The 16,718-nt window shown below is 42.4% G+C and overlaps 1 protein-coding gene across 1 annotated transcript in view; it reads left to right on the forward strand.

Moving 5' to 3' along the window:
* Positions 1 to 12: 12 nt before the first annotated feature.
* The window catches only part of SUSD6 (sushi domain containing 6), a 78,146-nt gene continuing 61,440 nt past the window's right edge, over positions 13 to 16,718 (forward strand). Inside the window, exons 1-2 of the mRNA XM_041459817.1 lie at positions 13 to 284; positions 6,886 to 6,978. The gene's annotated coding sequence lies outside the window, so the exon portion shown is untranslated. The remainder of the gene's footprint in view (positions 285 to 6,885; positions 6,979 to 16,718) is intronic.

Below are 16,718 nucleotides of genomic sequence, written 5' to 3' on the forward strand. Positions count from 1 at the left end.
TTGCGGCGGGGCGCCGAGCCGGGCCCGCCGCCGGGGAGCGGGGAGCGTGTGCTGGGCGGGGGCCGGGAGCCGGAAGGTGTCGGCGGCGCTCTCCCGGTGGCCCGGGAGGGGAGCCCTGCCCGGGTGCGGCCCCGCTCGGAGCTCGCGGTGCTCGGGGCTGCGGCGGGAGCCCTTCCTCGCCCGGCTGCCCGGCCCTTACATAATGTCACCTGTGGTACCTGCGGCTCCCTCGTGTCACAGCGGCGGGTGGTCGGCGGTGACGGCAGAGCCGGGCTTTCTCTGAGGTCAGCGGTCTTAAAAGTGTGTGTGTGTCTTCGGGCGTGAGGATTCGCTTGGTGCGGGATGAACCTCTAGGATTTAAAACCCCTAAGTAACAGCGGATAAGCGTTCACCGCGGTCTTGGCTTTTTCCTTTCCTAGAGCTTTTGGGTGCGTGGGGAGACACAGGGAAAGCGGTGTCTGAGGTCAAGGTGGTAGTGGAGGCACTGCTGCGGACGATTCAACGTGAGAAACTTTGTGTTTGTTAGGTTTTCGTCTTTGCTTTCTTCTTTACGGTGCTTTAACACTGCCCAGAGGTCAGAGCTTCCCTAGCAGCTGCCTTTACACGTGTGCAGTGCTTAGGCTGAGCCTCTACATGTGCGTGTAACAAATCTATGGTAAATCTCCTGTGGAAGACCTGGAACTCAAAAATAGCCGTGCTAGGCTTCTCAGAACCGACAAACAATAATTGTTCTAAGTATCCCTAAAATTGGGTAAATGATAAAAAAAACATAATAAATTGTTCTTATTTCTAATATACTAATGGAAATAGTGATACAGTTTTTCAGCTTTGTAGTGTTCTTTTAAACAGATTAATGCAAATACAGTAGTTTCAAGTGGGCGTATTCTCAAGGGGGTTACGTTATTGTGGGGAATAGACGTGATCTCAGTGTAGTTACAGTAACACAGATTTTGTTGAGTGGAAGGGGGTGAGAGGAAGTAAATATATAAATTTAAAATATTCTGAAGTAGTCAAGAGCTAAACTGAGCTGATGGGCAGAGAGGATCTTGCACTTGTCTGTTTGTGCTTCCCAGTGGCTTTTTGTGCGTGTTCCCATAAAAGCTATTATGTAATGGTGCTTCTCTTGGCAGGAATCTATTGTCACCGCAATTCCTAAGGTTTCTGGAGCAATGCGGCTTGTTCAGAAGAGTCGTGGTCAGAACAATGGGAGGAAAAGTTCTTAAGAAGAGGTGTTTAACCTCTTTAATTTTTCATGCAGTAGGACTAAGCTCAAGACATCTGGATCTTTTCCAGAGTATCTTTCCCGTCCTCTGTTGTTCAGCTTGTCTTTCTCTTCTCCTAGGCTGCGCTATAGCTGTCGGGCACCAGCTAGCTGCTTACATCTGCATCAGAGCTGGGAAAACATTGACTCTCTCCTTTATTAATATTTGTTATACTTCTCTTTCTAGTGTTTTTTTTTCTTTTCCCCTCTGAACAGATGCAAAAGTGATATAGTTGGAACACTTAACTGTTGCTTAGACAAGAAAAATCTTGAGATAATGGAGAAAGAACTTTCCCAGTTCTCATCTCTAGTTTGAACTTGTCTGTATACATCAAAGGGAGGCAAAACGCCTAAGCAGAGAAGGAATTTACATATTAAATGCCAGTGCTCTAAGGATCGGTGCTCTGTGGTGTCTGTAGTTTATCGTTGATTTAATCCACCTCCTTTTCAGGTGTCTGCCATAAATTGCTTTGCAAGTCTGCCTCCTTTTCTTCTTTTCATGACATGCTTTTTTTGGTGGTATATTTTGATGAAGAGAGAATATTTCTTTCTAGTAGTATAATCTGATGGCCAGTTGTGGCACTGGCAGCTTTACAGATCATACTTTTGTCTTGGTAACTTTCATGTTGTTTCTGGCAGTAATTCTCTAAGCAAAACTTGGAGAAAGATCTACTTTTCTTTTTCTTGTTTGCGGTTTCATCTTCCCTCTTATGTTGGCTTGTCCTATTATTTAAATGAGTGTTTTATGGATCACTAGAGAGGACAGTACCATCTGAAAGTAGGAAAGTATGTTTCTTTAAGGGCCACTGTGTGAAGGATGTGCTTGAAAGATCTGCAACTTAATCTAACGAGATTTTAAAATTGAAGGTCGCTGTGGAGCGAAGTAGCACGTGATAAGGGAGCCATAACTTCCTCTTAGACAAGTTATTGTCAAAACCCAGGTGCCCCCATATCCTCTTTAAAGGCAGATTACTCTCTGCAGTATGGGTCTGGGAAAGTACTAATCTCGAGGCAGAAATTTCCCAACCACGAGTGTAGCAGAGACTTTGGCTCTGTCCCCTTCTCTCTGCTTGTCATGCAAATTGACCACCTGCAGATTTTGAGGAGGACCCAGTGTCCTTGAGTTGTGCAGTGCTCCATGTCTCTGCTGAAACAGTTTCCACACAGTTATCAGCAGTTTATATTTAGTGCAGTGTGTGAAGGTGGACTGAAATGGCTGCTTGAGCACAGCTGCCTGGGCAGTCAGCAAGTAATGGTAACTGGAGTCACTAAATGTGTGTCCTGCCTGCAGTGTAGTGGTTTTGGTGGAATTCCTTCTGTCTTGGGGTCAGGGTTGTTTTCTGCTGCTTTGCTCCTTCCTCGAGAATTGTTACAACTCTCAGTAAGAGCAGCCTGCCGTGGTCTTAACCTCAGCTGTTCACTACCCATCCTACCCATAGATTTGGGTTTCTGTGGCTGTTCCTGTTGCGTCACTTCTGCTTTTTATCGGCATGCTGGCTCACAGCACAGCCGCCTACTGCTGTACCACCCAAATACGCCTCTTGCTTGTTCTGCTTTTGTGAGCAAACGGATGTAGGTGCTGGCCGCTGTCAGTCCAGGAAGGTTGGACGCTGCACTTGGGGTCTGTGTCAGGCCACTGCTGTTGTATTTTTTTTTCCCCTTTTGAAAGTTACTTCTCTTTTTGCTTGCCTGAGATACTTCCAGAGAAGCCTATTATCTATGAATAACTGCATGAAAGGACAGTAGCTTGGAAGCCTTGCTCCAAAGTTTCCTGGACTGTGTCCTTTTGTGTACTCTGCGTGGCACAGGGACTCCCTGCAGCTCTTCTGCCCTTTGAGCCACTTGTTGGCTGCTGTAACCAGCTGATCCCAGCTGATCAGGCTTAGCTGAGAGAGGCTTCTTTCACTGGCAGGGTTGGTCTCACAACCTGTTTGCCTGAAAGACTGGGAAGGAGGGAGAAGAGGCAGCAAGGATTGAATTCTGCTTTAGGAATATGTAAATATAAACATGAAGGCATTTCCTAGAGCAGGAAAAGGGAAAAATTAACCCATATATAGCAAAAGTATTGTGGTATTACTTACAGTAGATTTCTTTTGCCAAAATACAGTAGTCTGTAATTATGTCTAGTTGTCCTGACAGGTGTCGTGTCCTTGGAAATGCCATCATACATGTTTAATCTCTTGTCATTAATTTACTCTGGGTACAAATAAAATTATTTCAGATGTAGCAGTTTAACCTCCAACACAGAATGTTGTAGTTGGGAACAGGTAGATTACTCTAGTGAAGCACTCTGTCTTTTTAAGCCTATCTGTGTAATTCATCTGGCTTTGCTGGTCTGTAGTTAATATAGATGATATTTTCCCTGACTCTGCTAGAAATCTTGTTTATGCAGCTGCAAAAATTGATTTTAACTTTAATCAGTAGAAATACTTCCTATAAATGTCAGGAAGTGAGCTTTTGTATGTGTCAGAAAAAGTTTTCATCTGCCACTCATATGTTGGCTGTTTTGTTACTGAGCAGTGGCAGCTACTACTTTCTCACTGGAAGCTTAGTGCTCTTACATGGCTTACTACATGATGCAGTCTGCAAAGTCTGTTTTCAGACCAAGCATAATAAGAGACCAGTGAAATCTGGCCTGTTGTTTGCTTGCTTATTTATTTATTTTAAATATTTGTGTGTAGTAATTGCAGACAGTTTTTTGAGGGAGCTCACATTGAAGAGCTGCAGGACCAGGAATTAGAGGTGTAAAACCCCTACTTCTTTCCCACTGTCTCAGTTGTCCCCCCAGCTCCTGTCTTTTCTTGTATGCTGAACAGTGAGCAGGCTCCAAAAGTGGAGTGTACATGGAGAAGTTTGTCTGCAGCACAAGGGATCTCTCTGTCTCATGTCACTCTGGTGATGCCCTGAAGGGAACTGCTAGCGTGGCAACCAGCCCGCCAGCAGTAAATTGGCTTCCTGGTGTAAGTGAGTGTTGAGTGGAATGGGTTGGTCATCACTGCTGTGGTAACCTTGTAACAAAGCAAAGTACAGCTTTGAGCAGAGTCAAGGGAAGTTGGCCACTGGAATTATTTTCATGTGGTAAATGAAATGCCGTGTCATATTTGTGCTGCAGAATCGAATGGCTTTCGTTCTTACAGTGTACACTTGCCATAGGGGTAACTTCCTTGTAGGCAATTGAACTTTGCAGGGCTGAAATGTGCACCATTTTAACCTCATGCTCAGAAGTGAGCCAGCTTCAATACTGTGTCTCTGTTCATAGCTCCCTTAGCTTAGACTTCAGAAGTGCCAGGACCATTTGGAAAACTTCAAAGCCATTTACATTTTTCCTCAACTAATTTTCCTCACAGTTTATGACATTGCTGTGCTTCACTGCTGTTCCTGTTTTTTCCTTGCATTGATTTAATGGAATTTTGTAATAAAATGAGTGGGAATTGCAAGAATTTCTGATCAAAACCAAGTTCGCAGCTTGTTTGGGAATGAAGATAGAAAAGAAGTTATGTTGGTATACTAGATCTCTTTCTGCAGGACCTTTAGGGGTACATAAGTTTTAAGAGGGAAACCCTGCAGATAAATTGGTCTTTAAAAAATGAGCAAGCAAACCAAAACCAAACAACACCCTTCCCAGCCCTCCAATTCCTGTGAGCTTGAGAATGATGTTCTTACTTTATATAAAAATGCAGATCTTTCAATAGCTAGGCTTGTAATGTGATTTCTAACAGTAGTTGTTAAAGGCTGCTTGCTTGGAAGGGAGCTGTAGTTTGTATGTGTAGTGCTAAACCTATACATTAGTGAAATGCTTGAATGTCTTTGACCTATTTATGCTCTTTGGGTTTTCTTTTCTCTGTAAATAACTTCTTAAAGGTCTTGAAGGACAATATATTAGAGCAGCTCCCAGTAATACAGTTTTATGGGAGGAATGTGTTAGAATCCCCTTTGGGTATTGGAGCCCATTTGTGCTGACCACTCTCAAAAGACATTTTATTTGTTAGACCCAGTAAGGTGCTCTAATGTTAATTAAAACACCTCCCCCCCACCCCTCCTTTAAAGGAAAGTGCATACTGGGTATGTGTTGCTCTCTAATGAGCGGAAAGCCAGCTGATGTTCAGTGAAGACAACAGTAAGTTATCATTCTCTGCTGTCTATGGATTCATTATATTTGAAAGCTAAGACAGAAACTGCCTCTAAAATACCCTGTATAGGTTTTCCTTTGGTGTTGATATGCAGACAGAGGAGAATCTCTTCTCTGCCAAAACACCAGCCTGGGAGGGTGATTGACATATCTGCTTTTCAAGAGAAGTGTCAGAATTGCAGAGCATTGCTCAGAGGGTATGAAAGCTTCACTTCTCCATCTGCTGCCGCATATGCCACCGGCGAGCCAGTGGCCATATGTGCGATCATCCTGAAAGCTTTAAAGCCAGCTTCTCTCAGAGGGCCCCTCACTCCTTTTCAGAGTCCAAAAAGGGCATGCTGCTTGCTCCAGGAAAGGGAGGGTCCTGTTTTCCCCTAAGGAAAATCGAGTAGTATGTCTTTATAAGCTAAAGCACTATTGCAAAGAGCCGTGTGATCCTGAAATGCTGCAGACTCATTCTGTGATGTGCAACAAAAGCGTGCTGGAGACTCATTGCAAGCTTTGCCCTGGTATATAAGTAGACTACAAAACCACACAAACTTACTTACAGAGATTAATTTAAAAGAATTTCGTGGGTATGCGGAACAAGGTTGTAAGATCAGTGTTTGTGTCTTTTTGTAAGCATATTGGAGATGTGAAGAGCATTTGCTAGGTTTGCTTTTCATTTCATTAGCTGTGAGAACCTTCATCTCAAGTCTGTTTGTGGTTTCCTGTCTTGCAGGGCTTGCACAGTTCTGCGACTTAAAAAGCTGACATTTAAATGTGACAATGAAATGTTTAGCAACAAAGGAGATCTTTAAGCAGGCTAGACAAAAATTCCTTTCAGCTGCATAGCTTTTGCTCTCACTTGGATGACCAGTTTTCCCAGTTCTCAGTTTGTTGTTGTGCTTCCCAAAGTGGAGAAGTTTTGCCTTATTAATAACCATCTTTTTAAGTATTGGAATTTTTTGTAGTAATGCTGAATAAAAAAGGTGTATACAGTGATGGGACAATGAAACATACCTGTGAATTTCGGCACTGTAGAAATAAATTTCTGTTATGCTTATCCGGGAAGTATGCAGTATTTGCAATCACTGAAAGTGCATGTGTGTATCTGATGGATGGACTTGATGTAGTTTTAAGATGTGTATTTTGGGTAACTTCTGGGAAGTTTCTGTCCCGCTGAAAAAAACCCCATCAAGCAAGCTTGAGTGCTGCTGAAAAATGTTTTTGGTAACATTCTGCTACACTTGAAACTGTTCTCTTCTTATTCTTGAGATTTTTAAACGGAATGTGTCAGGATAGTTTGCATATTCTTTGATTTTGAGTAACTTGTGCAGTGTATCTCAGACCCAGATCTGAATTTGTGAGTAACATCCGTACCAGAAACATAGCTGTGTGCCTGTGTCCTAAAAACATAATAGAACTACTTCCACTCCTCAAGTCTCCTGCTCTTTCATGTGACAGTGTGCCTTTCTTAGTACTTACAGGGCTAATACCTACTTTTTTTGTGCAGTTCTAGGTGTGTGAATCAACGTATTGTCACCTAAGCGTCAGTTTAATCTGCCTAACTTGACAACCGTTGTATGCCAGCCTGTGTCAATACCAGGTAAGATGAAAGCTGATGCTGTTACTTTGTTTTTCCTGAGTTTTTGCTTTTAAAACCTGCATTTTGTCCAAATGCCATGACTCTTCTTTAAACTGAAGGCAGAATGTGCTGCCTTCCATGTTCTCATCCTGCAGTGAGACAGCCACTTGTGTTAGCATCTCTAGCTTTTGAAACAGGAGTATTCTAAAGTGTTCTTAGGTTCTGACTCCTTTGTAGCCGTGCCTTAGCATTTTTCTTTACTCCTCTGTTAACCTGGCTTTTGTGGTGTTCAGATACCACAAGCTGTGTTTTTTTTTCCCTTGTATTCTTCACTCCCATACCACTCCCTGGTTTTGTTGAAGAAACTACTGAAGTCCTTCCTGCCTTCCAGAGTTAAGCATGCATGATAAGTCACCTGTGCTATATGACCTTTTCTCTTGAACAAAAAATGGGTTTTGTTTTGATTTGATTTTTTCCCCCTACCTGCTCCCGAGTGTTACCTTTGAAAACTTACCACAGAAGGATCTTTCTTGGATATTATATATTTGATGTTTTAGTTGTAAAAAGCTACCCAGTTATGTCTTTCAGAGAATTAAACATAAAGCTGTTATTTGGACCTCATCCTTTTATCCCCCTTTAGAGAAGGGGTGTAGATTGCAGGGGGGTGAAGTGGGGAGGAAATCCCTTTAATGCTTTCAAGAAGGTTATTATCCACTACTCTAGGGGAGTCCTAGTGCAGACAAGCTAATGTGAGCCTTTGTTCTGATGCTAATCAAGATAGGATAATTCTTCTGACTATGCCTTCTTCTCCTCAGAACCCTCTAGCATTGATCAGGCATTAAGCTCCTTTGCTACCTCTCGTTTTTCTGTGCCTGCCTTACGTCCTTGTTTTCTGTAACTGCTACCCTGAGTGCAAAGTTTCGAGTTATAAGAAGGCCTCATTAGGAATGTTTACTTAAATATGAGATTTTTTTTTTTGGTTGCTCTTGGGTGGTGCTTGTACACTTCAGTTTAATATATATCTTAATGGCTATGTGTTTGTGTTTATTTTTTGAATCATTAAGTAAAAAATCCCAACTCTTTGTTGATGCAAGACACATTGGATTGAATGCAGTGGCATCTTTTGCTACATGTTGGGGACATGTAACTTAAATTTAGAAGGTATTTTTCATTCTGTCTCTTCTTGGCCAAAGCAAACAAGTGTTGTTTCTCAGATGCTTTTACGGATTCCTTAAGAGACTAACTTCTGATCCCTAGTCCAAAGAGCTCTGTAAGTTTTCTAGAGTGAATGTGTGTGCAGCCTAGAATGTTTTGGTTTACGCCAGTAATCTGCTCTCAGCCTAAACATAATCTGCACAGCATCAGAGATAAGCTTGAAACCTAGGTATAGTGCAATATGACTCTGCTTGTGATGTAGCACAGAATATAGTGCCTCTTCACCGCATCTTATTTGTGACAATGGGGAAAGGACAGTGGTGAAAATAATGGTTATGTCTCATGTGAAATGCTTGCATCAGACAGAGCTGTTAAAAAATATCATGCAGATCAAGAAGAGGGAGGAAGTGTTTGGGGTTAGCCTCTTGAGCCTTTCCTTGGCAGTAAGAAGCTGATGAGAAGCTCATCCTTGTGCTCCTAAAACCAGGTCTGCTAGTATAGCAGTGCTGTTAGTGATAGTGGGCTCTCTGTGGATCAATGGTGGCAATCTTCCATGGATAATCGGTCCTGGTTCTGGCTGGGCTGGCCTTCTGGTGAATTTGTGAGGGAGTTTGCAGTCTTTTGCTAGGGGCTGTTCCCTCCACAGGGTGGTTTGAGACTCTTTTTGGTATCAGTACAGAACAGAGGGATGGGAAGGATTTAGACAAGTTAAAGATATTCCCTAGGAGACAGAGACTGCATATGTGTGCACAGCTAGTGTGAACATATTGGTGCAATGCTCTCATGTTTCATTTTGGTGGACTGTTTTTCCTTAATGCAGAATTGGAGAAGTCCTGCAGTGATGATGTAAATATCTGAATTCTTTGCAAACTGCCCAATTTTTGCCTATGTAGACATAGAATATCTAGATAAGTTGAGCCAAAAAACGTGTGAAAAGGTAATGGGGCAGAGAGAGAAAGGCTGCATCAGAAGACGCTCAACTGAGGGGACTGACTTGAAGTGCTTTCTGGCAGTGACTAAGCACAGATGCAGGGTGTACATTTCAAAGTAATCCAGACTGGCTACTTGATGCAAACCTGCATGGAAACATTAGCTGTGAGAAAAGGTTTATCAGCACTTCTAAACAATATTGTTTTTTAAGTTTGATTCTGCTGACAATATCCTGAAGAGACATCACAACCAGATATTGTACATTTTATGTGGATAAAATTATGGGCTAGGTGTAACTGCCTTTGCCTAGTGCTATGAACTCAACAACTGTTAAATCCCAGGAAATGCTCATTTTCAGAGTGATTGCTTTTACAACCTGAAAATAAAACCTGGAAGATGTATGTGTTTTATCTTTTCTTTACCCTTGATTTGTATATGCAGGTAATTTCCTGCAAATGATTGCCCTCTTCTCGTTATTCATATTCTATCACTTTTCAACATCCTGCTCATCTTTCGTGATTTGAAACAAAGTAAGTTGATCTCTGTTAGCTTGGTAGACATAGCTACCTGTGCCCAGTGTTTTCCACCATCTCCAGCTGGGCATCTTACAGAGTGATGTGCATGCTGCAGGCTTTCCAGGCACTGTTCCAGACAAGCCTTGCTGAATTTGAGATATGTGATAAGATTTATTTTTATTGTCTGATGTACTTGGTGTCAAGCAACCATACTTGCTAAAGCAAGCTGGTATTTTATAATCCTCTTGTGTTATGCATTTAATTGCTGCATAACTGATTCCTTCTGTGTCAAGCATACATTGATTTTGTGGGTTTTATGCCAACATTGATTTTGGGGGTTTTTATACCATTTGTTTAACAGTCTCCCAGTACATAGGGAAATTTTGCACTCTCTTTCTACTTGGAGCTGTTGAGAGGTATTCAGCTTAGAAAACACAGTGCTGTGTCTTAACAAGGGCTTGTATATATCCTAAACTCTGAAGATACAGCCAGGCACTGTCAGGGTGAGAGGAGAAGTTAAAGGCAACACTTTCTTCCCTTTCAGCAGCTCATACAGACTGTTCAATTTGTTTAATCCCCAGAAGTGGTGAATTTTATAGGATGGATGCACTAACAGAGGGGGTTTTTTTTTTGTCTTCCATATCACAAAGATGAGTATTAAGTGAAAATCAGTAAATTTTATCTACATGTTTTTTCCTCAAGGACTCACAATTATTTTAGTCTTTTTTGTTGTTGACTTCTTTTTCTTGGCTATGGAGCCAAAAATGTTATACGTGATGATGGTAGAATTCCCTCTAAGTATAGAAGGCAGCCTGTTTTTCAAATTGAAAAAAAAGGTTTTGAATGTAGGTGAGGTTCAGGAGGACAGTGAGATATTTGAAGGAAGCTTTTTGAAGCTGGCTTAATACATTAGTTTACTGAGATTATCCCATGAGTTCAGTAGAGTTACTTCAGAGTTGCACCATGAAGGTGATTGCTGTTATACCCTCACCTGATGTTGGAAAGACTATTGCAGAGATCCTCTCCCCTTTTGTCCAAGGGAAGTACAACAAGAATGTTGTACCCAGCGTGTGTGGAAATGCCTTGAGGAGTGTGACTCTGTGCCTGCTAGCCAGGAATTGGATACTGAGAAAGCTATTTGATTTGCTCTGCCTATGAGAACAGAGACTGATAGCTCTGTAGGCTGAGGCTCTGTTAGTGTCTCAGGAAAGATACCTGTGAGGTTAGGGAGGTTGATTAGTGTAGGCAGTATTAATGCAAGCCTCATGTAGTGCCATGAATGTTGTGTAGCTGCTGCCTGGCTTCTCTGCGAGCTTCCTACCTTTCAAAGCACCTGCAGGAAATGGCACAGTAAATTAGACGAGCTTGTTTTGATCACTTGTGGATTTTTGCACACCTGTATGTGTGCAATTTTTGAGGGTAGATCAGTTTCCTCAGTATATATCTGTCTGTAATCAAGGTGTAATCTACAGTGTGCTAGGCAGTGCTTCCAAGTGAGAACACAAATCCCAGTCAAAGGCCAAGAACATGTGATGGGGGAAGGTAAGGGGGGGGAAAAAGGCTTGTAAAAATGTAAACTAAAACTGAAATAGCCTGTTTCTTTTATGTGACCTTACTCTTAAGATGTTGGTGATATAAGTACATTTGGGAAGACAAACCTTGCAACAGTCCACCAGTCTCCTGGTGTCCAGGAGCTAGTTTTTGAAATGCAATGATGTTCATTAGCTTCCTGAGAGGAAGAATTATCATTTGGCTGTAGATTTTTGCCTTTAAGCTATGTTTGGCAAAATACATTTTAGGTAAATTTAATCCAGTTTGCTCTTTATGGGTATTAAAACTTAAGTCCCATTCATTCTTCTTGACCTTTCTATGATGAAGACCTTGCTGGGGTGAGCCTTGCACTTGGATAATTTGTCTGTGTTCTATAGGTAGCTCTGTAGGAAAGGATGGGCTTATTTGATGTCTTCTGCAAGTAAAATAGCTGAAGTACATAAGCAGAAGCTCACGGAGTAAAAATTATATGCTTCCACAATTAATGGCTGTTTCCAGTGTAACAGGGTGTAACATGTGGCTGCTGCATGCCTTGTACTGCTGCATGCCTGTGTGTGACTTCATTATGTTGTGGTTTTCCCAATGTGTAAGGCTCTAAGGCTTCCAAGCTGGTGTAGGGTTGTGCCAGCCACACCTGGCACACAGGGAGCAGGTGACCTTGTAGGTGTGCAGGGCACGGGCAGCCGCAGGGAGGAGAAGCATTGAGGTGCTGCTGCTGATTTCTTTCTGCTCACAGCAGTAGCTCTGAGCTAGACCTTACGTCCTTTTGCATCAACAGGAGCCTCCTCACCAGACTTGACTGGGCAGGAAAGCTGAAATACTTGGTGTTCCAAAAACAAAAATCCTGTTGCTCTGGGGTTTCTTAATGCCTCATAAGCAGACTACGTAAAGGGACTTGGTCACCTGAAAATTGCTATCTTTGCAGAAGTTTCTCTGTATTTGTTTGTGTAAGATTATGAAAAAGTTTAGAGGGTGAAATGTTACTTTACTTTTCAGATCATAGTGTGCTCATTGACATAGGTATGGTTATTTTGGTATCCCACAGAATACATCTGGTCCTTCCTAATTTCAAGGCCTGGCTATGCTGCTGCTTTTCTTTCTGTGCTACATGAGGTGATGAGCAACCAAGCTGTCCTGTATCTAAAGTTCAGACCTTGGCAGAGCAGCTGGGTGGCATTGCTTGTACCTGAAGCTTCTTTTAATTTGCAGGGGAAAAAAATCCTTTAATTATTGGGTAGGTGACAAATAGACAGATCAAAGTGAGACTTTTTGAGGCAAAGCTTGACTTATAAGGTAGAAGTAATCATGGCTCCTGTAATGAAGTTTAATGTTGGCACTACAGAACTGAGGATAGACTTGGGAAAAGACAATGTAAAAGTCTTTTGTCTGTCCTGTGATATATTGGCCTTGTGCCCTTGATCTTTTCCTTGGCAGAGGGCAGGTGCCACGTGCAGAGTAACTTCAGCCACTGTCATTTTCTGCAGTCCTGTGTGCTTCTGCTGAGGTGACACACACAACTGCTGGTCTGCTCTGACCTTCTCTTCTTAGGCTTCCACATGCAAAGGGATCACTGTCCAGCTCTGGTTTCAGGTGGTACTAAATAAACAAGCTATCCCAAGTTTCACAAAGGAAAACAATGGATTTTAGTTGTCTCCACAAAATCTGCCTTTTCTGGAAACTATAGCAAGTGTGCTATGGTTTGACTGCTGTTAGCCGCAAGCAGAGTGAATGATACTAGACAAAAAAAAGCCTAGGAGTATTTGTTATGGAAGTCCATATTAAATCTCTCCCTGTAGCCTTTGGCTTGCTACAGCCTTTCTGATTTGCTAAAACTGAGCTATAACCTTTCTGATTTCCCAGACTATTGATTGCCCTGTGTCTGAAAATGCATTTAATTATGAGATGCTTTTATAGGCAGTAGTCTTTCTTCTCACATGGAAGAAATGGAGACTAGAGATCTTGTGACAAATTGATTGTGAGTTTACTTCTGGTGACATAGAAAAACTTACATAACAATAACATAAATTGTGTGCAGAAGCCTGAGTTGCAGAAGGCTTTAGGTTCAGAAGCCTGCATTCACCTTTCAGCTTCCTTAGGTTTCTACACCACACAAGTGCACTGTTTCTGCTGCACTTTGGTGTGAAGTGTATCCTTTTATAGTAGGATCATCAGTAAATGATGAAGGCAAAACATGTAAGAAAATGACACTTTGTTCTAAAAATTCATCATCAAAAGCTGGCTTTCATAAGCTTAATAGATAAAACTCCTGGTCCTAAGATGAGACTTCTAGACACCTCTCTTAGGAAGCACTTAACCTAGCAGTAGCTAAAATTCTGGTGTGTCATCTCCTTTTGCCTCTGGCACTTTCTGGCTGTGGGGCTGTTAAGCCAGACACTTGCTGTCTGGGTATCTTCTGTGCTGCATTGCTTTTCCACCTACTGCTTGGGAGGAGGCTGAAGAAGACTTGCTGTCTCAGCAGTGGACTTGAGCCCCACACAAGAGTGTACACCAGGTACCTGGGACACTGCCTTTGTGTCTTCCTGTAAACTCTGCTGGAGATGCTTATGGATTACTGTTCATGTAAGAATGTTTATCTCTGGCTTCCTTCCTGAATTCCCTTCTGTAGGCAGAGAGCAGATACAAAGTGAGATGTATGGGTCAGGGCAATAATATACTTGGATTCACATGGGAGTATTTTAAAGAGGTGGAGAGGGAAGGCTGGGACACGTGACGTGAATGGATCTGGGAAGTACTGCTGGCACTAGTTAATCTGGCCTGTCATTTTTCATTTTATTTACTCCTGGCACTTGATTGTCAGACTAGACTTTTATACTGTGTTCTCTTTGTGGCTTAGACTGCTCAGCACTGCTGCGAAGTCCTTCTAATCCTTTTGCTATCTGTCTCTGGCAAAGAAAACTCAATTGACAGACTGAATACTTGAATTCCAGAGAGCAAGTGTGGATTCAGGCTTGGGAAGAATGAAGAACCAACAAATATGGCAAGATCTTGTTGGGACGGAGGGACTCCTACAGAGGTGAATTAACTTGTGTGCTCTAGCTTGGCAGCTGTTGAGGGCCTTTGCTGGTGTCAGGGGTCTTAGCTGCTTCCACAGCTAAATGGTACCCACCAACAGGTGTTCAAATAGAAAAATACCTTATTGATGTGGTTTGGGTTTTTTGATGAGACAATGAGAATGCATTAACATTGTCCCTCTTGCCTTGTAACTTTGCTGCTTGGCAGATCCATGTGTGTGTAGCACTGCAGAAGTAGAAGCTTTCTCAGCTGGCAGGCAAGTGTTCTGCAAGATGTTAGAAACATTGCTGCCGTGCTCCTGCCCTCACGTTTGTTGAAGAAAGATGTGTTTCTGGGTGCTCTGATTGGAACCAACTGTGTTGGTTGCAATTCTGAGCAGTTCTTTCAGGAACTGAAGATAGTTTCATCATAGTGGTTGAGATGTACTGTGCTAACCATGCTTACTGCTGCCAAATGCTGCAGAGCTCCAGAGTGTTAACTGTAATCTGCTGGTGACAAAACTGGTCCTTCAGTGTTGCAGCCCTGACTTGGCTGTGGATAAAGCAGACTTATGTTAGGACTAAGCAAAACTCCTACATAAACATTCTCATCCTTCTCTTTCTGGCATCTTGATATATTCTGGCCCTCAGTTTGACAGTCTGGGCCAGAATACTGACCATACTAGTTCCTTGGAAGGCCATATCTGGACTGGGAATGCTGTGTCTGTAACAGGGAAAGGGGAACAGGCATTTTTCCTATTAACTTGGATGGAATGACCTATTACTTTTGCTTTTAAATATGAATGAACTCATTCTCCTTACCTCAGATATTGGCCATATGGTATTCCTGGTAAAAGTAGCAGATGTTCTGCTTCTGCTGTGTTTTGCTTTGGTACACGATTTCTCTTTGTTTTCTTTCTGTCCTGTCTGCACTGGGTTGTGATATTGCTCATCTTGAATGTATCAGGTTATTGCCCTGATTTTCTAAATGTTCATTTAGAGATAAGACAGGGGGTGCTTGGGTAAAGTTGCTTGGGTAGTGGATCTGATGTGTGTGTATGTGTAGGTGGTAAAAACTATGGTTCACTATGCTCAGCTCAATAGCTTCTTCTTCTGTTTTACTGTTACTTACGACCTTTGCACTTTGGTCTTCAACATAAGAATGTGTTCCACCCCACCATGGCATTTGGCAGTCTGGATGCAGGAGTTTGATGACTGCGCCCATGAAGTCTTGTTCTCTGTGGTGTCTTTTGTTTGCATGGGATATGAAGTACTTGACACAGCACTCACTTGTGACCAGTGTGTTGATACTTTATCTCTTGCTTTAGTTCGGAAGGCCTGTGGTAGTGACACGGGTGATTCCCCTTTGGGGAAAACATGGGTCTCTAGAGGACAGATTGTCTTTCTGATGAAAGAAACAGAAGTGTGGGGTTGCTTACCTCAGGGCCCAAGGAGTTTGCCTCAGATCACGCACTGAAGAAATGTGTAGTAAGGAACTGCCCTTCCTGTCTGTGTTCAGAAACCACTAGTCCTTCCTGGAAAACTTGTGTCTGGGTGCTCTTGGGCCTGTTTTCTGTTTGGCGCTGTAAGTTACCTGTGATTGTGCACTCTGCTTAGCATGTGAGGGCTTGTAGTTCTCACATTCAGTGAGACAAGGTGGTTTTGTAGGAAACTTTAACTGCAAAATACTGACACTTGTAGGTACTTCCAAGCTTAATGTGGCCCCTTAGCAGAGCCAGTCAACAGACTGAACTCTTTTAAGCATCTGCTTGTGAAGGAGATTGAAATCCAGAGTGCTTTGTCTAAGGGGGAAAGAGTCTGTTTGATGACGTCGGGATTAATGGTAGTTGTTCAGTTATGATAGATGGCTCTAAAATTTTAATACTGCTCCTACTAGAAGACAAAACCACAAGAGTGAAACCTCCTGATAACTTGGGAGCAGACTCATGTTCCCTAAGAATCCCACTGGGCCCAGTTATAAGGATGCAACAAAGATGTGTTTTCATCTTTGTCCATAATCAAAAGAGGAACAGCTGCTCTGGGGGATAAAATGCAAGGAAAAGGCTAGATAAATTCTAAGACATTGAGAAGAGACAGATTTTCTTTGTAATAGTCTCATTTGTATTTACAGAGTTACTACAGTCCTTGAGGTATTGCCACAGTGTACACAGTTTAAGCAAAAACAACAACAAAAAAGGTTGTTTAAACAACCTGATGGACAAGATCAGTGTTCAAAATGGCTGGAGATGTTTTGTAGGAATTGGGTGATTCTCTGTCCCACTGCTCTCAGTAATTTACCCTGCACTGCCATTGTAGCACCCCATGTTCCATGCTGCAGGAATGCTTTGGCCTAATATCAAGCTCTGAAAGATGTTCGGTAGCAGCTCATGATCTCAGCCAAGGAGGGGGTGTATGCTTTATGCTTGTGTAGGTTCTGTCTCTTAAGGAGGCATAGCTAAACTGGGAACAGGTAAAAAAAGATTACAAAATAAAACCCCTACACCCCATTCCCATCTCTCCTCCACCCCTGCACCCCAACAGCTCTCCCTACCACAAAACCTGCACACTTTCTGAAAGCTCATCTGGCATGGGAGTGAAG

Source organism: Pyrgilauda ruficollis, unplaced genomic scaffold (assembly GCF_017590135.1).
Source record: "Pyrgilauda ruficollis isolate IOZ18807 unplaced genomic scaffold, ASM1759013v1 scaffold14, whole genome shotgun sequence".
NCBI lineage: Eukaryota > Metazoa > Chordata > Aves > Passeriformes > Passeridae > Pyrgilauda > Pyrgilauda ruficollis.